Genomic DNA, 27,556 nt, shown 5'->3' on the forward strand with positions numbered 1-27,556 from the left:
CCTGGTGGTGGACATGTTTCAGTGGGCCGATTAGGGTTGTGATCAATTACATCAAAATGCAGGTGTGAGGATTTCTAAATGTCAGGGGGAAGAAAGCAGAGGATCTGGTGCATGTCCTGGGTCCTCTGCCTCTTGACTGTGTGACCCTGGGGTGTCATTTCACTTCTCGGAATCTCAGTTTCCACTTCTGTAAAATGAAAAGATTGACCAGACCTCTAAAATCTTACCTTGAAATGACCCTCTGCACGTTGTAATCATGGTTGCTGTCAGCTTATTTTCAAGAGAAAATTTGTCTGTGGACTTTTTTCTGTGCATTTGGATGAAATTTATGCAGGTGGCCATTTTCCAATTAAAACAGAAAAAAAAAGGCTTTAATTTACACAACAAAGGCTTATCTCAGAGCTTGCTCTTGTCTTGGGTGGGTGTTAGGAAGCTACTGGAAGGGCCTTCATAAATCATCTCGGGGAAGAGGCTTTGTTTGTGAGATTCTTTCAAGGGTTACGTCACCCCTATGAAGAATGGGGGCTTTGAACTCAGTAGACCGGTGTGGGTGACAGAACAGGAAGGGTCTCCTTGTTCTCACATTTATGGTGTCACCTGGGATTGTAAAAAACGCCGACCATCACTGTGGGGTGGAGTGTGCTGACCTCGGGGGCTGGGAGCGGTCTCATCCATGTGCTTGAACCAGAGGGTCCCTGTGGAGGAGAACACAGGTCCTCGGGCCAGGCTTTGTAAAGTGTGTTAAAGGAACTTGGATCATAGTCTGGAGGCCTCGAAGGACTTGTGCATCAGCAAAGGTGACCAGTGGCAGTGCGGAGCTGACAGTGAAGGACTGGAGTCTGGGACACCACAGTCAGAAGCGGATGCTCTGCGTGTGTGAACTTGGGGCCTTAACCTCCCCGATGCCATCAGAGCCACCAAGTCAGCAGCCAAGGCAGCCAGGGCAGGAAGCGGGGCCTGGTAGCAACTGGCAGCTTCTTATTTCCCCACTGAGGATGGTGTCAGCCTTTCTCCTCCTCTCCCTCTCTCTCCTTCCTCAAACATTTGCATCCCTGTCCCTCTTCTGAATCCCTCAGAATTTTCTTTGCATTTTTCATGCCCCTCCCCCCTGCCCAGGGGTGATGGTCAGGAAGTTTAACATTGGGCGCCCATAAGAGCGCTTTCAGAAAGCCTCCAGAAAGTTCACAGTGCCCAAGGTGAACTCAGTCCTTTCGGGATGCTGGGGGGGTCTGGGAGCGCTGCAGGAGAGCGACACGAGGAGAAAGTGCAGCACAGCAGCTACTGCCGACCAGTCCCTGGTGTTTTGCTATCTTACCACCTGCCACAGCCACGCCGTTGAGGGGGCAGCCACTGGCCAGCTTCCTCACACTTCCTGCTGGGCTGGAGGTGTCAGGGTGCGGTAGCCTCCAGCCCTCCCCCTCCCACCTCCCACTTCCCTCCTCCCTCACACCCTGGAGTGATGCTCAGTGGGACTTTCACAGAGACGCAGGGGAGGATGTTCTGGAAACCCACGCTCTCAGCTGTGTGGTTGTTCTGGGTTGTCCCTCCCAGGCTTGACGGGGCCACCTCCGCCCACACTCACTGTCTTTGCACCTAAGTGGCTTTTTCTTTCTTTTCCCTGAGAACAATTCAGATTGGTAGGCCTTGGGGAGTGCACAAACATTTTATTTCAATTAAAAAAGCCTGGGCTGGGGAATAGGAGAAGTCATTTCTTGTTTATTATTTCTGGGGGACCCTGGGATGGGTGGGGATGACACATCACAAGTCACCTGGTCCTCCAGGGTATGTCAGCTGGCCCAGGGGAGCCTGTGGGGGCCGACGAGGGTGAAATGAGGCAAGAGCACGCACACTTGACAGGGTTTTGTGGGCCAGAATCTGGGGTGTGGAGCAGGTAATGAGCATGGTGCCTGCCACCTGTTAGGACTTTCTGCTGGCCCTTCTCCATAATTCTCACCATCTTGAGTTGTAAATATGATCATCCCCATTTCACAGCCAAGAAAACTGAGCCCAGACAGGTACTGAAATGTGTCCCCAGTCACCCAGCTGTTAAGTGGCAACCTGTGTGTGTCAGACTCCAGGGTATACAAAAACCACCCATGGTGGGTGGAGTGTCCAAAGGTGGTCTTAGAAGACCCCACAGACTCTTCTTGAGGAAGGGTGGGGTTCTATACATGAGAGCCCTTAGACTATTTTTTAAAGATTTCATTTTATTTATGTTTAGAGAGAGGGGAGGGGAGGGAGAAAGAGGGAAAGAAACATCGGTTGTCTCCTAAGCACCCTGACTGGGGATCGAACCTGCAACCTTTTGCTTTTTGGGAGGATGCCCAACCCTTGGGCCACATCGGTCAGGGCACCCTTAGACTATTAAGTGAGATTTCACTCTGACCCACAGAGCCTTCCTGTTGGCTGTAAGAGGGAGAGGGAAAGGGGTGTGTGGGGGAGGCGGGGAGATGATGGGCATGGGGAAGAGAACGAACCCTGGAGCCCAGAGTTCCTGTCTCGGCAGCATCACGGGGCCGTGGCTGAGTCATACCATCCCTCAGAGCTGGCTTCCTCTTCAGTGAAATGAGGGTAACAGCCACAATAGTAGCATTTATTGTGGGCTTCCTTGGTGCTGGCACTGGCCCTGGGATGCCCCAGCCCAGAGGTGCATGGGTTAGGGCGTCTGCCCTTGGTTGCTCCTAGGGTTCCGTGAGAGAAGGACCCTCCCCACCAGTGCTGCACAGGAGGCATTGGACCGGAAGGCTCTGGTGAAGTGCAGGGTGCTCTGCCATAGGGGTGGGAGGGAGGGGGGCAGCTGGTGTTCCAGCTGTGGTTTCAGGGCCCCGCAGCCATCTGACTGTGGTTCCTGCCTCCAGGGGAGGGACTGCTAACAGGGGGATTTCTGCCTCCAGCCCTCCGAGCTGGAGTCTCTCTGCCAGTGCTCCTGACGTGCGCCCCTCCCCCAGCTCTGGCTGCTCATTTTCAGGAGATCACCTTGCCCAGTCTCCAGAGGAAACACGCTGGGTCCCCAGCTGTGCAGCACGGTCGCCTGGGAGCCTTCTGCAAACACCGATTCCCTGTTCTGGGGAAGGCTGTTTTTACAAAGCTCCTGGGGCAGCTCTGAGCCGCAGCTGCTTCTCCTGGGACCCACTGCCTGTTCCTGCCACAGAGGTGGAGTCATTAGGGCTGCAAGAGGCTCTGGAGAGGATCTGCCGGAGGGGGCTGCACAGTCCCCTCTCGCATCATCCCACCCCCAGGGAGGGAGCAGGGCCCCATGCTGCATAGGGTGGACTCCCAGGAGGTTCCCAGTGCACCTTGCCTCATCCCTGGGTGCTGCTGGTGCGGGGAGGAGCTCAGGTGAGCACAGCAGGGTGCCGAATTTCCTCTGGGTGCTATCTCCTCCCTGCTCTGTGACTGGCCTGGATCCAGGCCTGTGGGACCGTGTAGGACCATGCCCACATGACCGGGCACACGACCTCCCAGTTACCCAGTGCCCACTGCTCTGTGGCATCTTCTGATGGGGCTCAATGACAGCCAGTTGCAGGTTTGGGACAAAAATCAAGGCCAGCCCAGCAGGACAGCTGGGGTGGTTTAAAATCAGAATTTAAACCTGACAGAAATTGGCAGTCTGGTAGAAATGATGCCTATTAGTGCACTCATTTTGGTTCGGAATCAGGTTTTTCTAGCATTTTTATACTGATTTGGTTTAGCTGCTTCTTCTAAACAAATTCTGCTTCGTGAAGTTCCACTACAAACCAGCCGCTTTCCAAACAGTGTCCTCGTCAGTTCATAAGGATTACAGAGGAAGAAGCAAGAGACATTAGCGAAAACCAGGTCAGGCTTTGGACTGAGCTCTGCCTGACTCGAGAGCTCATTTCTGTCCACAGGGACGGAGCCCAGCTCCATATATGTAAAACCAGAACTGAGCTGTCCTGTACAGTAGCCAGTAGCCACCTGGGGCTATTTAAATTTAAATTAATTAAAGTTGAGTAAAATAAACTCAGTCACGCTGGCCAGAGTTGATGTGCTCAGTAGCCACGTGCAGCCGCCACCGCCACGGGGACCTTGCAGCTGCAGGGCGTCTTTATCCCTGCGGAAGGTTCTGTCGGGCAGTGCTGAGGGCGCACAGGGTGCAGACAGGGGTCTGAGGACGGTCAGAGGAGGGGAAGTTGTGAGCAGGCTGTATGACCCCGTGGGTGTCCACTATGGGTGACCAGCTGTCCTGGGTTGCCCGGGACTGGGAAATTCCCTGTAACCAGCTTTCCTTGTACATGTCACACTGTGCTCTGGTCCAAGACACAGAGTTTCACAGTTAGTCCAAGGTCATGGAGAAGCTAGTTAATATGTGCTGGCCTTGTTCAGGTTTGAGTGGGAGACGAGCGCTGAGAAAGGACCACCAGGTAAGATGTGCCCAGCAGGGACCCTAAACTGAAGGCGCCTGGAAGGGGGAACACCTGAACTGAGAGCCCACACCTGGGAAGCCGTCAACCAGGTGCAGGAGTTTGAAAGTGAGGGGAAGCTAAGTGATCATCGTCCTTGGGCAGCTCAGAGTCAGGCAGGTTGGTAGCTGGGCCTGATTCTGCTGGGATCTGTGTGACCCCGGGCAAGCTCCCGTCCTTTCATACATCAGATTCACTCCCCTAGAAGGTTAGGCAGGTGGACCAGATACCCAGAAATACCAGTCTGTGCATCTACCAGTGACACTCTTCCCACTAAATACTGGCATGTCTTTAAAGGCGACACATGGTTACACAGAGGAAGTGTTTGATAATCACTTCTCCGTTATTGCAGAAATACCATCTTTGCCCTGGCTGGTGTGGCTCCGTGGATTGAGCGTTGGCCTTCGATCCAAAGGGTTGCCAGTTTGATTCCTAGTCAGGGCACATGCCTGGGTTGCATGAGAGGGGGCAACCACACATTGATGTTTCTTTCCCTCCCTTTCTCCCTCCCTTGCCTTCTCTCTAATAATAAATAAATAAATAAATAAATAAATAAATAATTTTAAAAGAGAAATATCATCTTTAATGAGTTCCTCTCCATTTCTCTCCACTCTTGGAAAAGAAGGACACAACAGTATCCAATAATAATGTTGTTAGTTTAGAGAGGTGATTGGTTAAAGCTTCAAAATATTTATTTTGAGTATTTGCCAATATTTAAGCACCCTACCATGTAGTCTCTTCCTTTCCCCTAAGATATCTGAGAATTCCTAAGGTTAAAGACAAACTTTTCAGTTCAACATAGAGTTACAAATATTACACCTTCATAAAAAAACATTAAAAAATGTATAAGCAAGAGATCATGATACTATGGAATAATTATTATAAGTAGGTAACATTTATTGAGTATTTACTATATTTAACCACTCTTCTGGGAGAAAATTTTATTTCAAAAGGGATTAAGGATTATTAACAATACTATAGAGCTCTTGTAATTGAGTGGGATTATGGGTTTAAGTTGATAATTTTATAAAAAGGGATAGAATGAATCATAGCTAAGAAAAACCAGCATATAATGAACAAGCCAATAAAATTACAAGAAGAATTTATTGAAGAGGAGAATTATTTGAATGATATATTTTTGGCTAATTGATACTTATTACGCGTGTACTGGGTAGCAGGTGCTATGCGGTAGTTTTACATGTGCGATTTGATTTAATTACAATGAGCTCGCCACTTCCGGGTCAGATTTCCCATGGGCTCCGTTGGACTAAAGAGTTATCCTAGCCCAGTGCTCCTGGGCCCTGTAGGTGTGTTACAATGACCCGTGGAGTGTTGGACAACTCTGGTGCTGGGGTTCCCCCCAGAAAGTCTGTTTAATTGTGCGGGGTTGAGGCTTAGCAGCAGTATCTTTAAACCTCTTCCTTTCTCCTCTTCTGTGAACTCTGGTTAAGCCTGAGCGAGAAGTGCTGGGTTAAAACTATTTGAGATGTTATTTCACTTACAGAAAAATGTTGACCCGAACTCCTCCACAGTAAGCAACTATTGCACACTTCAGGAGGGACTTTGCTAGGCCAGGTGCAATAAGTAAAACACCTGCCTTTGTTGGTCTGTTTCCTATTAACTGGGATGTGGAAAGTGTCAGAAGAATTATAGAACAAAGCAGGCTAGAAAATGTGCTAAATGTTTCAGGCCTAGAATTTCCAGGTGCACTTAATTTGTCACCTGGGTTTTGCTGTGATAGTTATCAAAAACATGTCAGTGACTTGCATTGTACACTTACAATGCCCATGCCCCCCAGGAAAAAAAGGCTATCTATGCTAGAGGTAGTTCCTTTTAATGAAATACACACGTATGCACAGAATACAGATCTGTGAATAAAAGTGTTTAATAAGACACGGAAATGATGGGGAATTCTTTGGGCAGAGGGGTTATAGGTTGAAAAGGCTTCTTTAAAAGTTGTCTTTGATGTCATAGTAAATGTTTCATATCAAAATATTGAAAAAAAAACCATGAAGGAATTAAATCGTTTGGGGAGCTCAACTTTTCTTTGAAAAATTATTAGGGCCTTAGATCATATAACAGAATATTAACCTAAAAAATGGCCCATGATCAAAAACATATTCAGGTCCTAAAAAATTTCTGGTCATCTTCACAAAGAGATTTACATCCATGGGAACTTTTGGTCCTGCCTAGGAGATCCCAGGAGTTGTGAAGGCCTGGTGTGATTGGTGGTCAGATAAAGGAGAGGGGCCATCTGACATGCCAGCGTTAGGCATTTTCCCCTAAAATAAGCAACGTTCTGCCCTGGCTGGTGTGGCTCAGTGGGTAGAGCATCGTCCTGTAAACCAGGAAGTCGCTGGTTTGATTCCCAGTCAGGACACATGCCTGGGTTGTTGAGGGTGTGGCTGATCGCTATTTTTCTTGCACATTGATGTTTCCGCCCTCTCTTTCTTCCTCCCTTCCCCTCTCTCTAAAAATAAATAAATAAAATCTTAAAAAAAAAAAAGCAACCTGTCTGGTGAGGGTGTCCAGATAGACTTCCACTGAAGAATGTGCCTTTTTAAAAACATTATATTGGTCCTGGCCAGGTAGCTCAGTTGGTTAGTCAATGTGCCAAGGTTGCAGGTTCGATCCTCAGTCAGGGCACATGAAAGAGTCAACCAATGAACGCATAAATGAGTGGAACAACTCTTTCTTCCTGTCTCTCTAAAATCAATTCATCGATAAAAAATAAATCAATGAATACATCATATTGTATTTGCTGACCTGGGCAGTCACAGCATTCATTTGGACTTGGGGTTCTTCGCTGGTACAGTACAGAGGGGACTACCTGTCTTCAGTGACACGGGGCCCGTGGTGTCTCCTAGAGGGCTCTGGGGAGGGCTGCTGAGTTGGCAGGTCTCCAGGTCTCCTGCCCCGGCCTCTGAGCCGCTGTGTGGGGGCAGGGAGGGCTCTGGGTGGGTGTCCGCTTGCAGAGAGAAGAAACCAATTCAATTCTGCAAGCATTCTTCAGGACCTACTGTGCATCAGGCATAGTACCAGGTGCTGGGGGCACTGGGGTGGCCAAAACACAGTGTCAGCCCTCAGGTCACTTAATGTCCTGGTGGAGACGGGGACACAGGTAGTCCCAGCATTTCTTCAGCTAGGTCAGGGGCTGGGGTGGAGAGAGGGGGACAGTCCCGTCAGCAGGCTGCTTGAGTATGTGAGCCCTGGGTATTTTCTTTTCAGAAATAATACAAGCTCCCTCCTTGAGTCACTGCCCAGTCACTCCCCAGGGGAAAAGAAAGAAGAAGGAGGGCCCACGTGGGATGGGTGGGGCTTCCCTCCCGCCCTGGAGCGGACTTAGGGGCTTCGGCATACGGGCGAAAGGGTTGTCAGGGGAAGAGGGGGATCCCTCAGGGAGGAACCTCAGGAGGTCGTCAAGTCCAGGCGAGTGACCCTGGCAGGCCTACCTACGTACATATCCTCCGTCTCTCTTCCCAGTTCTTGTACTTGACCATGTGAACCAGCAATTTAGCCTGTGGGTCTTTGCAGTTCTGCTCGGATGCCCTCCTGCCTGGGCCGGGCAAATTCTAACTTGTCTTTGAGTTCTCAGCTTAGATATCACCTCCCCCGGGAAGCCTTACACCCATCACTTTGCATTCCCTGCTGAGTAATTAGATGGGCTTTTCCGTGACCGCCCGACACCCGTACTCGCCCCTGTTGGATCACTTTTTCATCCTCCACGGTCATTTCCTGTCTGCCTGGAACTGCCCCGTTGATCTGTAGGAGCTCCTGGGTGGCTCGGACAGCTTCATTCCCGAATCCTCTTCATGGCCACATGCTTGGCAGATCATGGGTGCTCCGTAGATCATTCTTTTTTTTAAAGATTTTATTTATTTTTAGAGAGAAGGGAACAGAGGGAGAAAGAGAGGGAAACATCGATGTACCAGCGATACATAAATTGGTTGCTCCTCGCATGCCTCCTCCTGGGGACTGGGCCCCCAACCTAGGCATGTGCCCCGACTGGGAATCGAAACTGGCGACCTTTAGGTTCACAGCCTGCGCTCAATCCGCTGAGCCGCACCAGCCAGGACTGTCATTCTCGAGTGTGTCTCTTCAGTTGTCCGCAGAGGCTGTAGGAGCTCAGAGAGGTTAACTTGCCCGAAGTCACGGAGCTCTGAGAGACTGAGCAGGGGCTGGAGCCCCTGATGTGAGCCCAAGAAGGAGACAAGATCAGATCCGGTTTCTAGAGCCACAGCCCAGGGTCTCTCCGCCCATTTTGTGGAAGTGAACAAAGTCACCCCTGGTTGGGGATGACCACTGTCCCCCCAGGGGAGCTGTACACTCTCTCCTGCATTTACCTCTAAGTGGCGCGATGACCAGCTTACTCTTTGTGTCCTTTCTTTTTTTTTTTATTCTCACCCAAGGACATTTTCTTACTGCTTTAGGAGAAAGAGAAGAAGGAGAGAGAGAGGGAGGGAGACATCAGTGTGAGAGAGAACATTAATTGGTTGCTTTTTTTGTATGTACCCTGACCAGGGATTGAACCTGCAACCTGGGTATGTGCCCTGACTGGGATCGAACCCACGACCCTTTGGTCTAAGGGACCACCCTCCAACCAGTTGAGCCACACCAGTCAAGGCGCTTCATGTTTTTAAAACAAACAAACAAACAAACAAACAAACAAACACCCCAGTTTTATGCGAGTGAACTGGTACACTTTTTATCATTTTTACACTTTTGCCCAAGGCCCTGAAGTTTTTCCAAGGGAACAACTTCTCCCCATTTTCAGTTTGGTAAATGTGGTCAAAGAATCAGAAAAAAAATCCATTATGGGAGGAGACAGGAGAGTTGTAATCATGTTTCTGGGCTTCTGTATGTGCACACGTGTGTGGTGTGTGTTCACACACACACGGGGTGAGGAACGTATCACACACATTTGAGGAAACACACACAGCCAAGGAGTGTGCTTTGATGGCTCTCAAGTTAAATCCCCACTTTCTCTGGCCACTGAGCAGTGCTGCGACGGTACTTCAGAGGGACTTTTAAAGCACACTCATGCAACAAGGACATGGAAAGGAAAACCTGAGCACACAACCCTGCTGGCAAAAGCAGCAGAGGTGGCTGGAAGGAGCAGCCCACGGGGTTCGCCCAGGACAGTCATGCCGACGTGGCCCCGGACCTTTTGTGAATAAAATGAGGCAGGTTAAGTGGCTTCCGGTAGTTTCCGCATCCGATGCAAAGCACAGAGAACACACAAAGGCAGCTAAAGATTTAATCAACAAAGGGGCAGCCAAAGGCATTCTGTTTCCCCGAGTGGCGATAGTGGGAGTATGTACGCTCTGACCTTGCTCCCGTCTCCACTCCAAGTGCTGGCGAGTGTGTTCAAACGGGAGGTTCATTGTGGTTTTTCTGAAAGCTCCCTTGGAGTCATATGTTTTCGTCAACGTCTCCCTGTCCCATTCGAGTGTGCCAGGGGTGGTGTAATGCGCACGCTTGTTTTCCTTTCTCCTCAGTGTAGAAACCTGAAACAGGAAGTGATTCAGGGGGTAGAATGACTAACAGCAGTTCAAAGTCAAGCTGAGCTGAGCATTTTGCTGGGACCAAGACTTGCTGCTGAAGCCCGCGTCCTCTGTCTGAGAATTCTGGCCCCACCCTCTGTTCCCAGGACAAAGCTGTTCAACCAAACTGCCCATCAGTCATGGGAGTTTGGTTTGGTTGTTCTTCATCTGCTGTGCAACCTTCAGCAAGTTACTGAACTTCTCTGACTCTCCATTTCTTTATTTGTGGTCCATTAGACTGAACATTAAATGAGAAGAATGTCTGTGGAGAAACATGCTCTGTGAACTCCAAGGGGCTGAAGTGGTGGAATTTGGCATTGGTATTTCAAGGCCATGTTTTGGCATGGGAGAAGATAAGAGTGGCCGGGATTTATTGGGAGCTGGTGGTGTGCTGAGGTCTGTTGCTTCTTGCTTAATCCTTGCTATAACTCTGTTTTGCAGGAGAAGAAACTAAGGCCTGGAGTTTGAGTCCTTTGTTCAAGGTTACCAAGTTGGTAAGTAACAGAGTCGTATTTGACCCCGGGCATCTGACTTCAGCCCCTGTGCCCTTAACCACTTCACTCTGAAGCAAAATTAAAGTGGATGGTGATACCAGGCCAGGGCATAGATTTCAGTTCATTGAAATGGGAACCTTCTGCCTCTGTTGAAATCTGAATCCACATGCAGTCTTTCCTCCACTCCATGAATGTTTATTAAGTACCTAAAATTATTAATGATTAATTTTAGTAAGAACTATATAACCTTGGAGGGAAGAAGATATCCCAGCCTCCTACCATCAGTCATAATAATAGCTAACATTTATTGAACACCATTGAATAGCAGACCTTGTGCTAAGAGTCTCATCTGAATTATCCTGTTTAAGCTTCACAACAGCCCTAGAAAGTTGAGCTTTAAAAAAGAGAAGTAACTTGCCCAAGTTCACTCCACTGAGTTGTTGTCTTAGTCCATTCCGGCTGCTGTAACAGAAGACCGTGGACGGGGGCGGGGGGGGGGCATAGAACCAACAGAAATTTAATTCTTCTCATTCTAGAGGCCAACAAGAATCGAGGTGCTGGCATATTTGGTGGCTGGTGAAGGCCCACTTTCTCATTCATGGGTGGCCACCTTCTTGCTAGAACCTCACAGTGTGGAGGGGTTGGGGTAGCTGTCTGGGGTCTCTTTGATAAGGGCAGTGATCCTATTCATAAGGGCTCCACCCTCGTGACCTAATCACCTCCCAAAGTTCCCACCTCCTAATCCCATCCCGTTGGGGGTTCAGTGTCAATATGTAGATTTTGTGGGAACACAGTCCTGGCAAGGATAGAGTCAGTATTCACATCTAAGCAGTCTGGCTGGACAGCCAGTGATCTTAACTGCTGGAAACCTATCACTCATGTAAGGCTGTCCCCGGCAAACCGAGTCTGTGAGCCTGGGTGCCCTCCGGGCACAAAAGGGGGCTTCCCTCTCCTGCCTCTTCTTTTCCTAGACTTCCCGGTCTCCTCACGACCCTCCATGGGACCGACTGGCGTCTGGGCAGGTTTAGCCACAGAATGGTGATCAATGGATGAATGTTATGCAGCAGTCTCTCAGGCATGCTTTCAACTTTTATTTTAATTGAGGTCTAACACACTGTAAAATGCACCAATCATATTAATCATACAGCTTGGTGAATTGGTAGTCTGTGACGCCCATGTCGCCACCATCCAGAGAAGGGGACGCGGTTTTCCTGTCACTCCAGCAAGTCCCCTCGGGCTCGTTTGAGTTAGACACGCTGCTGTTCAGACTTATGGAAATCCCGTCTCTGTGCTGTTAAAGATTCCTGCTTGTAACTTATCCAGACCCAGATATACTTGCTCAACAAAAACAAAACACAGTAGGGATAAAAATAACACTGTCAGAAGTGTGGGCAGTCCTGTCATTCCACCCAGCTGGCATCTCTCTTGGAGTGAGTGTGAGAGAGAGCCCCAGACCTGCTGTTCCTTCTGCTGGTCTTTGTACCCGCGGCTCTGTGCACTGTGAGTGTCTCATGCCGCAGAGTGTGTTTCTCATCTTCATAGATTTTAGTTACCATACAACATGGCCCCAGAATCCGAGCCAGCGGTTTTCTCTGGTGCTCAACCCCAGGAACCAGATCTGATGCTGAAAAAGAATGGGCTGTGTTGGGTTTAATGGGAGACCCGATTGTGGGATTCTCAAGGAGAATTTTGACTCCTTTCACTTTTCACATTACGTGCTGACTTTAGACGCTAACCCTCGAGTGAGATGCAGTTGGAATGTGGACAGAACTCATTGGGTAAGGGGGGGAACTTGAGATTGGGTGACTTGGAACATGGTGGCAGCATGACGGGCTGTGCTGATCAGGGTGAGTCCTTCCTGCTCTGAATGCAGAGCTGACTAAAATATAAGAATTGTATCCTGGGGAGCTCCTCAGGGTACTCCCCAGGATACAGTGTATTGAAGGGGAGTCCATGAGTGTCAAAGAGAGAAGTCCGAGCCCGATGGTTATGTATGAGCCATAGAGCCTGGGGTGTTGAGATTTCAACTCTGCAGCAAGTCTAGACATGAAAACTTGGCCCAAAGTGGGACTGAGTACCCAGGAGCCTTGAACATCATACTTCTTCATAAAAAGGGGCCAGAAAAACTCCACTCTCTGGAGAAACAGAAAGGAAGCTTGCCCCGAGTGGGAATACCAGCAAGAGATTAAAAACCTGTGGTTTACTATATGTGCTTGCGGAATCCATGTGGTCATTGTTGATGAGAGGTAAGACCCCTCCAGCAGAGAAATTAGCATGAAACTGGGCCAGAGCCAGGGGCATCCCCAGCACAAACGCAGAATCACTCCATAGGGATGTTTCACCAAGCCAGGCCGAACAGGACTCCCACAGAGAGAACTACCTCCTCGGAAGATGAGTTCACAGTTAAGCAATGTGAACTGTTCAGGAAATGGATTGCTTCGAGTGGAAAATAATAGAACCATAAAAGACTATAAAGTAGGGTATTTAAAATGATTAAAGACTAAAGATGATATCAAAAATGTAAGAGGAAAGAGGAATAGGTTGATTTGAGAAGCCGCCAAATTGTTATGAAAAACAATCTTTGAAATTATCCAACAAAGGGATAATTTATTAACTGACAGGTGAGACGTAACTAACAGATACTCACTGAACTGGAAGGCAATAGTTAAGAGTTACATTTGTTAAGCCTTTAGTATGTGCCCGACACTGTTCTTCTCTGCTCTTGCATTTAATCCTCAGAACAAGTTTATAAGGAAGGCATTACCATCATCATCCTTATTCTATAGTCAACGAGACTAATGCATAGTAAGTTGAGCCACTGGCCAAGGTCACACAGCTGGCAGGTGATGGGGCAGGGATTTGACTCCAGAATGTCTAGTGTAGCCTAGAGTCTGTGATAATTACTACACTGTGGGAGATCGTTGAATAAGTGGTAAAGAGATGTGAATATGAAAGAATGATAAAGAAGCATAGAGGAGATAATGAGAGGGTACTATTTAGGTGTAAACAGAGGGACTAGCGGAGAGGCAGCGTTCAAAAACGATGATTAGATGTCCCTTCAGATCTTCTCTAGTCCTGGGTTCCAAGAATTTGTGACTGAGTCATAAGAATTTGTGACCAGTTGAGGGTGGAAATTTCCAAAGGAGGGTGGCAGAGCCTCAGTTTCTACTGTAGTATGCACTGATGTCCTGATGTGTTTGACAAAGCTCTCGCTGACCTGTATTGTCATTTGCTGATTTCTAAGGTGTAAATACTTGCACCACGACCAGCATGAAGATATGCACATGAAGTCACTGAGCGCAGAATTGGGGAGAGAGGTGTAGAGTCAGCCCCAGCCCCGCTCGAAGGCTCCGATGTGCATTCTCTCTCAAACCCTGATCTCTGCGTTGCACGGCCAAGTGCGGGATTTTCAGGAAGTGGCGATGTCCTGTGTCTAATGTCCTGTGTGATATCACAGGGGCGGGGAGACCCAGTGGGACAAGAGAGGAGCTCTGCCCACCTGTCTTTTTTCTAATTAAAAAAAATAGTTTTGTGAATATGAGTGGAGAACCTGGAAAACTTACTACATTCTGGGTGACAGTGAACATGAATGAGTACAACGTCTTTGGAGGGTGGTTTGGCACCCTGACTCTTCAAGGGTGTGTACCCTTTGACCCTGCAATTCCACTTTAAGGACTCGATCTTATGAATCCCACCTGCCCTGTAGTCACACACGTCTGTACAGATGTCCATTTACTGCAGCCGTGTTTGTAATGGCCGGACCCTGGAAGCAGTTGAATCTGTCGGTTGGGGTCGATTGGCTGAAACATGGTGTGTTCTTGGAGTAGAGTGCTGGGCCACTGTGTTAAACAGGTCATGTGGAGGGACGATCCCCAGGTTACGTTTTTAAGTTGTGTGCGGCATCCTCCTGCACGTGTGGTTGGAAAGAGAGGGGGGTGTAAATGCTCATTACACACACCTCCCCACACACAGACATGTGCTTGGTTGCATGTGGACTCTCCCTGGAAAGACACTATGAGGAAGGTGGTCGTGGGGGTACCTTCTTTGGGGACAAAAGACTGTGGTTCTAAGATGGAAGATATCTTACTCTATATCCGTTGTATTCTTTTCAGTCTTTAAACATAGGCACATAGTATTTTTTTCTGTTCAAAACAAACTAGTTTACAGAAACTTCGCTTTGGGAGCTTTCAACATGAAAGGTCCTCTTATTTTTCGAGGAGGTTGGCAGGTCTCCATGGCATTGCTAACCCCCAGCAGATGCTGAGTATACACGTCAAACACCAGGCACTTTGGTGTGGCCTGGCCTCGTCCACACACGCCTGTCCACTCTGGGTCTCCCCATCGCCTGGCTCTGTGTGGACCCCTGTGCTTGCCCATCAGGGTATGAGAAATGATAGTCCCATTGTCAGGAAGGGAAGAGGTGAAGCCATGTGGCATGCAAGGAGAGAGTGGGGTTCAACAGCAATGTTGAAAGTGAATTTAAGGCTGCTTTTTAGGAGTTGCAGTTATTGGTAAGGCCATCGAAAGCCTTTCTTCTTCCTGGCACTCGTTCCCGGTGCCTCTCTTGAGACCCCAGGTTCTGTCGGCAATAATTTTTCCAGCTGTACGATTGTTTGCTCTGGAAAGTTGGAGCTGTGTTGTTGGGCCAAATCAATCACTGATGTGTATAGAAATAGCAAAGATGAGGGTCCTGTGGTGTCCTCCTTTTCTGACTTATTTTATCTGTACAACTGCCCTGTTGAGTGTGAGCCGTCAAAGGTCTACGAGACACTACCTCTGGTCACTTGAAAAGACCAACCTTCAGGGACTTCCTTAGCAAAATCGATGTTCCCAGAGGCGCTTCTAGTGCTGTAATTGTCGTCCTCTGCAACCCGCCACGTTTCTAACCCATCTCAGAATGTCTTACAGAACCAGGGGCTTTCTCTCCTCTCTCTCCCTTTTTATCATTTAGTAATAAATTCAGTACATAGGTTATTTATCTTGAAAAGATGTTGTTATGATCTGATCAACCGTAATCCAAATGGGCAAGAAAACGGTAGTGAAAAGTTACATTTATAAAACCAAAATCACCAAAACTGACCTCAGGATGATTCAAGAGTGTGACCTCATCCATAACATTTGGGTGCAGTTCTTGCAAGTGAGGGCCTCTGACCATGGCATGTTGCTGTCTCTCTGGGCGCTGTTCTGTGGGTTTATTTAGAGCGTGTCCTTAAGCACTGTAGTTGTCATTGCTCCGAGTGCAGGGTGGGGACGGAGTGGTTTTCCGTTATGAAAGATGAATGTGTATTGGCAATGTTATCTGGACTCCCCCAAACAGTAATTCTATCTTCCTTGCCTAATGCCGATGCGGAGTTGGTTTAAATGCTATTTCTTATGTGAGTCCTTTCCTGACTCCCCGTTCTGCGCTCCTATTACGCTGCATAGAATTTCATTAAAGCAATTATCTTTTTGGTTTTAAATAATTGTAGTTGTTTATAGCTCTCTCTGTATCAGACTGAATGCCAGGAAAGGTAGCCTGGATCGTCTTGCTTCATCTGTGCCTGGCCCGCATGCCACAGATGTCGCAGAACTTCAAATTTCATTACTCAGGATTCTTTTGACCTTGAACAGAACCCCAACTCAAACTGGCTTCTGCAGAAAGGGGATTTGCTGGTTTATGTAACCGAAAAGTCCAGGGGTGGAACGTAAGGCTTAACCGGTGTCGCTAAGGCTTACATAGCTTTTCTCCATCTCTCAGCTCTTGCCTACCATTTCCCCTTGGATTTTGGTGGCAAGACGGCTGTCAGCAGTTCTAGCAGAAGGAGAACAAGGCCACTTTTCCAACAATTCCACCTGAGTGCCGAACTGAGTCCGAATGCCTCTGATTGGCCTTCCCTTGGTAACATGCCCATCTCTGAACCAATCCCTATGGCCAGGCAAATACAATGCTCTGATTGGCCATCCTCGATCAAATGCCCGCCCGCTGAAGAAACTGGGGTAGGGTCTGCACCTCACAGAGCCCAGGGATAGAGGCTGAGGGAATGTCATTCCCAAGACTGTATGGGAGCCGTGCGCACGCGCGCGTGCGTGTGTATGCATATATGTGTGTGTGCATGTGTGTGCGTGCGTGTGTGTGTGTGTGTGTGTGTGTGTGTGTGTGTGTGTTGGCGGGAGGATGTAGGCAAAAGCCAGGATGCCCATTATAGTGGGTTTTTCATCAGCACTTACTCGGTGAATGAATTAACAGATGAATGAGCAAGCGGGAGCAGGCTGCTGTTTTTGTGAGCTCGTTATACAATACCCTGAGTGGGCTTTTAACAGATGGAATCTTTGCAGAGAGGAGGGATAAAAGAGAGCCTTGAAATCAAGTCATAGATAGATGGCATTAAGTTCGCTGAAATATTTAACAAGAAATAAGAGACACAGAAGACACATAAGCCACATGAGAGCTGTTTCCTAGTGTCTAAAGGGCATTCACAGAGATGGGACATTTCCTGGGTCCCCACATTATACTATAGGTGTTTGATATCACCCCACTTATATTTTTACTTTATTAGGCAACTGATATATGTTCATTCTAGAAAATTCAAAAATGCACAAAGGAAAGAAAAATAAAAGTCCTCCCATAACCTTACCACCTAGGTAAGGATTCATTATAGTAATATTTTGGTATATTCTTTTAATCTTTTCTCCCTATTTGTAGGTGCATTTTAAAAATTATTATTTAATTTTGATGATTGTGTTTGTCAGGGAAAGAAACTGTGGCTCACAGATTTTAAGAAGTTGCCTGAGGTCCCGGGCACTGGACTTCTAGGGCGGGAATTCAGTCCACATCTAATTAGTCTCGGACCCTCTCTCATTTCTGGGTCTTTGATTTGCCTGCTGTATAACCAATCTGTGCACTAATAGGTTTCTGCTTAATAACAAATTTATTGTTTTATTTTAAATAAGAAATTTTTTATTGTTAATAAGTTTTTAATATTGTTCAAATCTTGATTTCATCATTCTTTGTTGATTCACTCACTTGTCTTCATCCATATACTCGGGAGATATTTCACTGGGTGCTTTCTGGGTGCTGGGTGTACACCAGTCAGTGAGGCGCGCAGCTGACTGTCCAGCTGAGTTCCATGTTACTCATACGTGGTTAAGCCCAAAGCCTCTAGAGATGTGCAAATTTGTGAGACTGCTAATTGCGCAGACAGCGGTCCCACATCTCTTCCAGGAAGCAGCCAGTGAAGCAAAGAGAAAGCGTCATAGTCAGAGAGCTGGAGTGCTAGGTTTTATATATGCCCTCTGCCCAAGACCCCTCTCCTACAGACAAAGGGTGTGTGTCGAGGGATGGGAGGCGCAGGGTGTGTGTTCCCTGTCCACACCTTCCCAGGGCTTTCTCTGCTGGGTGATGTGGGGTGTGGCCCACCACTTCGTATATATGGTAACCCTATTTTCTGAACCCCAGCTCAAAATCCATGGTGCAAAGCAGGGTTAGCCAAACAGAAGGAAGGAAAACAATTTCTTGAATGCAGCCTACCTCAGGTACTTTTTTGCATGGTTCCCTTGCCCAGGGAAATAGGCATTATTATCCTCCTGTTGCAGGGGAGGAAGCTGAGGCTCAGTTGGAGCTGATTTGAAGTCAGACCTGTCTGATGGCTCCAGATCCTATGTGCTTCCAATTCATGCTGCCCCAATCCAGATACTGTTGGGGAATGGGGCTTTAAAAGGTTCTGAAATGCCAGGTGATTTGGTCAGTTTCATACCACTCACTTATTTAAAAAGTATTGAGGGCCTGTGTCCAGAAACTTTTTTAGTCCCTGGGAGACTGGGTGACCAAGATTGATGATGTCTCCTGCTCCTAGGCAACTTGAAGTCTGAGTTCAATGGTTGCAAGAGCAATGATGTTTCTGTACAATGCTTTGCTCAGTGTTTCATTCAGCCACACAAGAGGATGTATCAGTTAGGATGCTTGAGTCTCAAGGGACAGAAAACCCAGCACAAGTTGGATAATTGAATGAAGCAGTTGAGTGGTTCACGAAACCAGACAGTAGAGCGGTGGGATGGATTTCAGGCATGCTTTGATCAGGGCTCCAGTTTCATTTCTTTGTGATTCTCTGGGCTCTTTGCTCCTCTGTCTGTTGGCTTTGTTCTCAGGTTGACTGCCTTTGTAGCAGGGAGATGGCTGCTGTTCGGCACCAGGAGACACCACTTAGAAAGAGCATGCTTCAAAAGTGTAGAGGAGAGCTATCCAATGTGGTGGTCTGGCTGTTCCTAGTTCTTAGGTCACATGCTTGTTTGTTCACATCTGGGGAAAGAACTACTATCTCTGAGCTTCCCAATGATTGGATAATATTGGGACTTGCCTCTATCCCTGAACCCAATCATGGTGGCAGAGGAAATGTGATAACATTGACTGGTTAGCCCTTTGAGGACCACCTCTGGAATTGGAGATGAGGACTAATGACTGAAGGATGCTGCTTGGTCAGAGAAGAACAGAGTCACTAAAAGGTCATTCTCTAGGATCTGCATGTAGCAAGATGAGTAGGCATTTTCCCTTCTCTTAACAAGCTCATTTTCTAGTGAACTTCCTGAGATTTTGCCAATGATCAGAGGAGGGCGTTTACCTTTATTGAATGCTAGTTACTTTACATGTTTTCTCAGTTCTTTGTGACCCTCTGTAGCAGATAAGGATTTCCATCTTATAGACTAGGAGACAGTTTCAGAGAGGTTAAGTTGCTTGCCAGCAGTCACACACTTCAAAGGACACGGAGTGTTTGGAGGCTGTGGATCTCACGTTCTGCCCTGTCCGTTTTGTGATGGTTGTACAGGAAATAGATCCTTAGCAGAGACCCTACAAAGATTTGCCTAATGACTTCTGAGCAATAAGCAGGGCCTTGGGAGTAGTTACTGCTTTTCATTTCAAGTTTTATTAGACAAATCCTTCCTGCTTTTTCTCTTTAACTCTGTCTGAGAGGAGAACAACTCTCTCAGGCCTAGATAAGCAACAGATAATTGAATGAGCTTCTGAGAAAAGCAGAACCACTGTCAACTTGATGCATCAGAAAACACGGTTGCAGTCAGATAACTTTACAAAAATGTCTCTCTCCTTTTGACTTTGCAGCCTGAGGCTGCCACTCAGTTTTAAAGCGACTCTTATGTGATCCTATACAATGCTTCTTTCCCTTGGGTTCCAGTTAACTCACGTTTTTGAAATACAGAATACATTCTTGGGAGGTTAAGTGTTTATGGAGAGCCAGGGTGATTCCTGGATTAAGGCCAAGCGGGCTGGATTTCCTGGTTTTCTTCTGACTCTACAGAGGCATGATCTTCAACAGAGCAGGAGATGATTTATCAAAAATCATTTCTCAAAAACTCAAATCATTAAAATTCCAAAGCGAGGGCTACCTGCTGGGTGAATTAATTCACCAACTCAGGGGGTGAGACACAAACACTGTAGTTCTTAAGCTTTCTGGGTGATTCCAGTGTGCAGACAAGTTCAGGAACCATGGGTCTGCGACAATTATAATATCATGATTGTTTCAAGAGGAGTAGAGATAATGGTAATGACAATGGTACAAGCCATCATTATCATTGCCGGCTGCTTCCCCATATGCCAGGCAGTGTCCTGGGTGGACATCCTGACACCTCTCCTGCGCTGCCCTGCAAGACATTTCTAGTTGGTTGGAGAAGCAAAAGAGGGGTCATGTCTTTTAACCTGCTGGCAGCTACAGACTTGCTTAATCCCGATTGTCAGGTGAAGTCCAGAAAGATGGAGCTGCTGGGGTTGTGTTGTTGACCCCAGAGTGACCACTGTGGTCTTGACTGGGGCTGAGATTTGGGGTTTGTTTGTTACCACAGTGTAACCTGGCTCATCCTGATGGACACACCCATCCTTTCAATCACCGCAGTGGATTCAGGAGTCGATATGCAAAAGCACACTTTCCAAAGTTATAAATTGAGGGTGAGTTGGTTCTGGCCTGTGGCTTGGAAAGAGAAATGAGTGTAGGAAACCAGGCTGTTAATCTTGGGTTGGTTGATTCATCCATCAAAATCACTCAGTGTGTTTCAAGGAGTCAGGGTAAATCAATTAATAAAACATTACCTGTGTGTCTGTAGCACTTTTCTCAATGGGGTACACGGTGCTATACAAACCTCAGGTAATTGCTAGTCGTTTGGAAGCATGCTGGAAGGACTGTCAGGCGGGAGCAGGGCTGTGTGCTACTGTAAGCTATAAACAGGAACTAGGTTATGTTGAAACGAGTATCCATCGTCTGTAGAGATGCCTGACTGGAGTGTTGGGGGTAGGTCAGAGTTTGGCCCGAAGTGTGAGCGAGTTGGCGAGGGTGCTCGGAGCAGGCAGACCAGCATGGGCAAAGGCACGGTAGCAGGAAGTAATACATACTTCCAGGAACTTGGTAATCAGTTTAGTGTCAGTACCAAGAAAGAAACCATCCCCCACGCTCACGGGTGATTGGAACGACCCATGAAACCTGCATTCCCACTTGTTTCTTAATCATTCGGCACATGTGTCTCCTAACATTTTTTTCCTTTTTTTACTTTGGAAGAGATGTGTACATAGTGAAGGGCCAGAGAAGCATGATGCTTTAATGGGTCTCCTTTACCCTGAATTATCCCATCAGACGTGATACTCAATGTTTCACACTTCGAACTAGGAGGGGTTTTTTACAGGACTCTGTTGACCCCTTGGTGATCTGGACTTTTGGAAGCTCACTCAGTAGTTGTCTGACAGTGTAAATAGGCACCTCTATGACCACACTTGGAACCCAGAGTACGGGGGAGGGGGTGCTCCTTGAGTCCCCCCTCTGGGCCCCTCTTGGGCCCTCCACTTTCTTAAGCATAAAACATTGGGTTGAAGGTGAATTCCTAGATTCTTTTCACATCCCAAATGAGGTGATTCCGGAGCCATTCAATAAAAATGCTACATAAACACTGAAGTGGACCCTGTGGACATTTCTCCGAGTCTGTGGGTACAGGCAAGACCAGAGCTGCAGCAAGGTAGCTGTCCTCTCTGCCTCCCTCTGTCCTTTAAAACAGAGTAAATCTCATTCGCCCTGTGTTCCAGCATGAAATCAGCACCAGCATGATTTTAGACACAAAGGTAGCTAAACCAGTTAAGCTTCTTAACTTAGACCATATTGGTTTTCTCTTGGGAAGATTTTTACCCCCAAACCTCACGCAATATCTTTTCTTGCACAGCCCCAAACTCAAAACTCTTTCCATATGCTTAGCTCATGTTTGACATTCCCACTTTCTGTCTAAAGCTCTGTAGTTCAGCAATCGGGTCACACAGCTAGTCACGGAAGCATTTGGGCTACTTTGGGGAGGATTTAAATCTCACCTTCTTGCTTGCCTACCTGATTCTCTGCTTCCAGCCCTGCGAGCACATTGTTAAGGCCCGAGGCCTGGATTAAGTCAAGCCGGACTGATGCTATCTCTTTGACCAGCTGCAGCTGTTGGGTGCAGGCCTTCTGCCAGGCTCTGCGCCAGCCCTGCCCTCGTGGAACGCACAGTGTTCAAGGACATTCCGAAATCCCCATACAATTACAATCCTGTGGTGCAGGGGATCTGATCTGGTGTAGGCTGCCAACTGCTTGCAGCCTAGGTAAACCCTGGGGACCAGCCTGTCCCTCTTGGGAAAAACGTTGCCTGAGGGCAGGGGCTGGGAGGGAAAAGTGAAAGTCTGCAGAAAGTCTATCTTTTCCTCTTTTTTTGCCATTAAAATCTTGGCAAGAAAACATGCTATTGTTTATTTCTACCAGAACAAACGTTTATTTTGGTCACCTGTATCAACCACAGATTCCCAAATTGGACTCCTAGGCATTGCCCTGGTTTGTCGTACATCAGCTTTTCTGTTTTCTTGGCTGCACACAAGTTCCCTTCTCTCTTTCTCTCTGTGCTTTTCTTTGGGGACTCTAATAACTCCAGGTGGCGAATGGGTGGCGGGGAGTACAGCTCTGTGGAAATGCAGCTCTAAAGCAGTACAAACACCGAGAAAAAAAATGGGAAGTTTGTCAAGAGGGAAGTGCTGTGTTTAAAACGTTTTACTGTTATTGACATTGAAGAAACCTCCCTTTGGCTTAACACTAGGAGATTTGTTAAATGCTTTACATGGTACAAGCTCCCTAGTGAAGTATTATATAGCCTTTAACAATGAGGCAGCTGAAGTACCTTTATTAAGGGAAGGTGATTAAGGTAGAGCATGACAGGAAGCACAGCAAATTCCAATTCAGGATGTGAACCACTTTTATAGAATTATATGCATTATCTTTACATAGCTGGAGGCATACAAAAACCATTTGGTACGATATCCCCATGGTGTGGGAAGTTGGATCATGAGGGTTTATATTTTCTTTTGTTTACCTGTATTTTCAACTTTTTTCCACAGTCAACCCATATTATTCATATAATTAGGTGGAAAATGGTATGGAGAGCAGGAACCTCTCTCTCTTACAAAATCATTCCACAAAATTATTCAGGGACTCCTAGGAGCTGGGTGGGCGGAGTGACAGGGATCGGAATGGGCAGGGCAGGCCTGGCCTCCGCCTTCACAGAGCTGATGTTTGAGTGAGCGGCTTTCTTTAGGGGAAGTATTTTTAAGCTAAAAAATAAAAAATAATTAATGGTTGCGACAAGTCTATGCAGGATAAAAAGAAAGCCAGGGACATACTGGGGAATAACTGAAGGGAGGTTGGTGGGGGCATTGTCTGACTTTGGGAAGGGTGATGGGGAGGGAGGACCCCTTTCAGGAGGCAGCCCTTGGAACCTGGAGGCAGAGAAACGGCCTCCTGCAGAGGCCGGGAAGGGGAAACTATTGGAGACACAGGGAAGGAGACAAACTGGAGGCGTGTGAGCATATTTCCTTCCTGCGGGTCATGGGGAGAGCTGGGGAAACAGGAGCTGCCCAGGTGAGAAATGTGTCGGAGGCTCCTAGGTAGTTCTTGTAACTCTGGGGAAATAGGGCCATCCAGACAACTTGATGGCTCCTCAGAGGTTGGTTAATGTTTTACTAAATAGCTGGAGTGTGCTGGGTGTGGGCCGTTGACTCCTACTTTGGTTCTTTTTCCGTAGCAGCTCTGAGACCATCTCTCAGTGCCAGGTTCCCAGGCTTCCTTCTCTGGTCCTGTTCTGCACGCACTTAACTCACCCGCTGGATGCTCATGCGTGAGATATGACCCTGCAGTCTTAGTCCTGAACCTTGACCCCTTGGGGGTAGTGGCAGTGTTCGGGGAGGTACCTTTCTCCTCGTGGATTCAATAGTCATTCATTTGGTGAAGAGGAGGAGAAGGTTGACAGAAGTCCCTAAATGTTAGATTGAGGACTAAGACTGGGTACAGAGGCAGCCAAAACTGTTCTACATGCTTAAACATACTAAACCGGATATTTGAGTTCACGATGGCAGCAACTGTTAAGAGTTTTCTTTCAGGGCAATTGGGCAGCAGAAGTCAAGAAGCATAAGTGTCGAGATCCTTTGAGCCAGTAATTACAATCCAGGGAATTTATGCTGAGATCATCTTTTTTTTTTCCCTAATGGGGAGAAACCAAGAAAACTACAATGTCTATAAATGACAGCAGGAATATGGTTAATAATGGCATTGTGCTTTGGGGTTTTGAATGAATTTTCCTATGAGGTAGTTATGAGAGCTTTGCAATATTCCTGTGCAGTAGGTTCTTATGCCCATTTCACAGATGGAAAATGAGATAGATCAAGAGAGTGGCTCTGGTTCACTCTGGCCGATTGAGTCAGGCTCTGAACTCATTGAGCACATGAATTGCTGCCTGGTGGGTTTGCTCAGAAACTCAAGAAAATGGCGGGAGGCAAGGAAGCGTAGGGGAGGAGCAAGGCTGAACACAATGACTGGACTTAATGTAGGCTTAGTTCTGGCCCAAGTGCCTTGCAGGTGTTATTGAAGTTAATCCTGACAGTGAACTTGTGGGGAAACTGAGGTGCTGAGAGGTTGAGTAACTGGCATAAGTTGTCTAACAGGATTCACACCCTGGCTGGGCTAAATGCAGAGCTTTGAGGTAGTTTTAGCTGTTTTCTGTTGCTCTCTGCTTCACAAGAATGCACTGCTGATTGAGTGAATAAGTGAACAAATGGATTAGTGGGGTTAGGACTTGACAACCAGCTCCCACAGAGTATTCAATCTCAGGATGCCTATGGTCAGTAGGTTCTTTTCCAGTGCTCTGCAATTTCTATGAGATATAGTTGCCCAAGATTCTCCAAGAGAGTTGCTGATTCGCTAGCCCTTGAGGCCACATTTTCCCACCACCCTTTACCTACAGGCTGTCTTTCCTCACTCAACTCATTGGTTGCAAAATGCCCAGAGCCAAATAAATCCAGAGTAAACCAGGTTTGTGAGGTGTGGACCTTCAGCAAGTGAAGGAAACCAAACTATTTCAATGTGGTGAGATATTTTGCAGCCAGTAAAGTGATCAGTGTGACTGTAGAAATATGAAAAAGTATTGGGAAACACTTGCACATATCTGAAGATTCCAATTGAAGCCATGTGCATATATGTGGCAAAGGTTGGGAGAGAAAAAAGGAAAGCTGCGTAAAGGTCTTGGAACTGGGTAGTGTCACCATCCAATTAGTCTGCTAAGCCAGGAACCTTGGGGTCATGCCCCGTAGTTCCTGCTGCTTCTTCACCCAGTTTCAACCAGTCCCGAACTCCTGTAGATTCCTCATCAGTGCGTATCTTGATTCTGGTGCTCATTCTTCATCTCCACTGCCAGTTGCCTAGACTAGACTCTTAGTAACTCTTGCCGGGACCCCACAGCATCTTCACTGATCTGCCGGTCTCCATCCTGTCTCCCATCATAATCCATGTTGGACACTGTGGTCAGAGTGATCTTGATATAAAACCCATCTGGTTATGTTTCTTTGCCTTGGAAGCTTCTATTTATACTCGTTGCCATCAAGAGGCAAGTTCAAACTCCTTGACACGATGTGAGAGGAGATCCTTTACAGTCTTATCTCTCCCCCAGCATGTCACAAACTCTCCTCCCTCTGCCCTTCTGCCTTTTTTTCTCTGTCCTTCTCCCATCTCTTCAAGACCAAGCTCATCCTCTCTGAAGTCTTCATGGATGTCCCAGGGAGAGTTGGTCAGTTCCTCCACGCTCCTAAATGACAATGAGTTATGGCTGTGTTGTCATTGTGAGGTTACAGCTCTTCCTCTCACCAAATTCTGAGCCCTTTCAGGGCAGGCACCACGTGCCTTACTGTCCTCCACCCTAGACCCTCAGCATGCTACTTAGGACACAGTAGAGGAGCACAAATGAGTGTTGATTGAATGAATCAGTGACGTAGTGAAACAATTGATTCTTTATAGTGTTTCAAAGCTGATTTAGTAATAAATAACTTTTTTTCAAGGAAAACAGCATTTAAAGAAAGCATCAGGATCTCCTGAAATTTACAGAAGCAGAGTGAAGTTAGCGTAAGTGAGGAAACAGACAAACTGTGGAGTTGACAGACTGGGACTGAATTCTGGGTCTGACTCATTCTGAGCTTTAGTTTCCTCATTTATAAACTGGACATGATAATAGTACCATATAGGGTGGTTGTCAAAAGCAAAAGAGGAAATGCAAGCCAGTGGCTCAGTACTGTGCTTGGCTCATTGTAAAGACTCAAAAAGATGCCAAAAAGCCAGCGATTCAATCATCATTGAGAGTCTAGTGGTCTTATGCAAACCTCCTTTTTTGCATCCTTCTGCTTGTTTTTTCAACATGTGACTTTGAAAGCTTTGACTTTAGCAGAAATATGATTATACTAATGCAGAATGGTGAAGAAAGGATCCAGGAAGAAAAAAATCAGCACTTCCCTTAGGGTCTTGTTTTCTATCCCTCTTTTGGGCAGGTCATCTAACATGAGGTAGTGGTAGAACTTACTCATGGGTTCTTGCACAGGTCAGTAAGGGGTCTAGGGATGATAAAGAGAGAGGTGCCTTTGAAAGGAACTCCTCATAGGACTCATTCTATTTTACCATTATTACTCATCAATGGATATTTTTAAAAAGATTTTTCTTTATTTTCAGAGAGAGGGGAAAGGAGGGAGAAAGAAAGGGAGAGAAATATCTATTAGTTGCCTCTGACATGCCTGAACTGGGGACCTGGCCCAGTACCCAGGCATGTGCCCTGATTGGAAATTGAACCAGCAACCTTGGTTTTGCAGACTGAGCTCAATCTACTAAGCCACATCAGCCAGAGCAGGATGATGATGATGATGATTTTTACTGGACTGTAAGTTCCCCCTGAGACCATCATCACACATCATGTCCGTATTGCTCCCAGAGATGAAATTAGGACCAATGAATGAAAATTGTTGGGCATCTGATGTCTTTTTCCTGTAAAAGAATAGGATCCTCACAATTAGAGGTGGTTGACAATTGTAATGATGAACTCCCCATAATTGTAGACATCTGAGCTAAGTTGGATGTTGATGTATTGAGGATACTATGGAAGAGCTTTTTTTTGGGTGGGAGATTGGATTAGAGGTGTGTGGTTACTCTGGTTACTCAGAGTTCATGGGACTGGGCAGGTGTGTGAATTCTTCCTCTGGTTCAAACTGAGGACAGTGGGTCTGTATGGAGGACCAGGGTTATTTACAAGTTTCGCTGCCACATTTTGCAGACAAATGGACCAAAGTTCTTGGATTGGGAAGACTGTTCTATCAGCACCAATGTTTGCAATATAAATATCAGCTCCCTCCATTTAATTGAAATTGTTGAAGATTACAGTATAGTACAGAACCCCCAAATCATCCTAAAATATCATATCCTAAATGTTATGGTAATAGTCTGAGGCTTAGAACTCTTGACCTTAGCGTGTGCCTTAAGAAAACACCTAATGTGTCCATGACTCTCAACAAATTTCTCTGTAATATGGCCAATACCATTTTGTCTCTATGTAAATAAGGTAAAGGCTGCCCTTTTGTATTTGGGGCTAGGAGTGATTTCTTTGCCACATATGGTAAGGCCCAGAGGGTTCCCAGGAGCCTATTTGATTGGAACAAGGGTTCATAATCAGGGTTTCATACATAGGCTTCCTAGATCCTTAAATCCCTTGACACTGTATGCAAATTTGTGTGCATATATGCATTTTCCTGGGGCTA

At 46.9% G+C, this 27,556-nt stretch overlaps 1 protein-coding gene across 5 annotated transcripts in view; it reads left to right on the top strand.

Moving 5' to 3' along the window:
- Positions 1-27,556, top strand: part of CYRIB (CYFIP related Rac1 interactor B) — a 130,197-nt gene that overhangs the window by 25,297 nt on the left and 77,344 nt on the right. For all 5 annotated transcript variants that reach the window (XM_037166760.2, XM_037166764.2, XM_037166762.2 and 2 more), the window contains exon 2: positions 10,406-10,458. The gene's annotated coding sequence lies outside the window, so the exon portion shown is untranslated. The remainder of the gene's footprint in view (positions 1-10,405; positions 10,459-27,556) is intronic.

Source organism: Artibeus jamaicensis, unplaced genomic scaffold (assembly GCF_021234435.1).
Source record: "Artibeus jamaicensis isolate MK-2021 breed Jamaican fruit bat unplaced genomic scaffold, CSHL_Jam_final scaffold_916, whole genome shotgun sequence".
NCBI classification, from domain to species: Eukaryota; Metazoa; Chordata; class Mammalia; order Chiroptera; family Phyllostomidae; genus Artibeus; species Artibeus jamaicensis.